Raw genomic sequence first — 649 nt, forward strand, 5'->3', positions numbered from 1 at the left:
CGTAAAAGAATGAGAAGGAAATAAAAATTTGTTCCTACCAAGAAATCAACTAAACATAAAAGAAGGCAGTAATGGGGAAAACGAGGAACAAAGGAGGTAGGTAACATGCAGAACGAAATGGAAATATGGCAGAGGTGAGTCCATCCTGGTAAATAACTATTTTAAATGTAAATGGATTTCGACTCTCCATTTAAAAGGCAGGGATTGGCAGAATCAGGCGAGGCAACCCTTAGTTGGCCTCACAGATTGTAAGGACCTTGTCAGCTTACAGTCCCTTATTTTTTTTTATTTTTTACGCCTACAGCACCTGGTCTTCTTAGGTGGTCTCCCATCCAAGTACTAACCAGGCCCGATCCTGCTTAGCTTCTGAGATCGGACGAAATCAGGCTTGTTCAGGGTAGCATGGCTGTAGATAAGGCTCAGTTTAGAACTAAAGACACATATAGGTTGAAAATGAAATGCTGGAAAAAGACATCCCATACAAACAGTAACAAAAAGAGAGCTGGCGTGGCTACGTTGATGGGAGAAAAAAAATAGACTTTAAAATTTAAAAGGTTAAAAGAGACAAAGAAAGGTATTATTTATTGATAAAAAGATTTAATTCAACAATTTTAAACACATATGCACCACACAACGTAGCCCCAATGTA

The 649-nt window shown here is 38.4% G+C and overlaps 1 pseudogene; it reads right to left on the bottom strand.

The window, feature by feature from the left end:
• Positions 1 to 295: 295 nt before the first annotated feature.
• LOC111731894 lies at positions 296 to 414 on the bottom strand (annotated as a pseudogene).
• Between the last annotated feature and the right edge of the window lie 235 nt (positions 415 to 649).

This window comes from Pteropus vampyrus, unplaced genomic scaffold (genome assembly GCF_000151845.1).
Source record: "Pteropus vampyrus isolate Shadow unplaced genomic scaffold, Pvam_2.0 Scaffold405, whole genome shotgun sequence".
Classification (NCBI taxonomy): domain Eukaryota; kingdom Metazoa; phylum Chordata; class Mammalia; order Chiroptera; family Pteropodidae; genus Pteropus; species Pteropus vampyrus.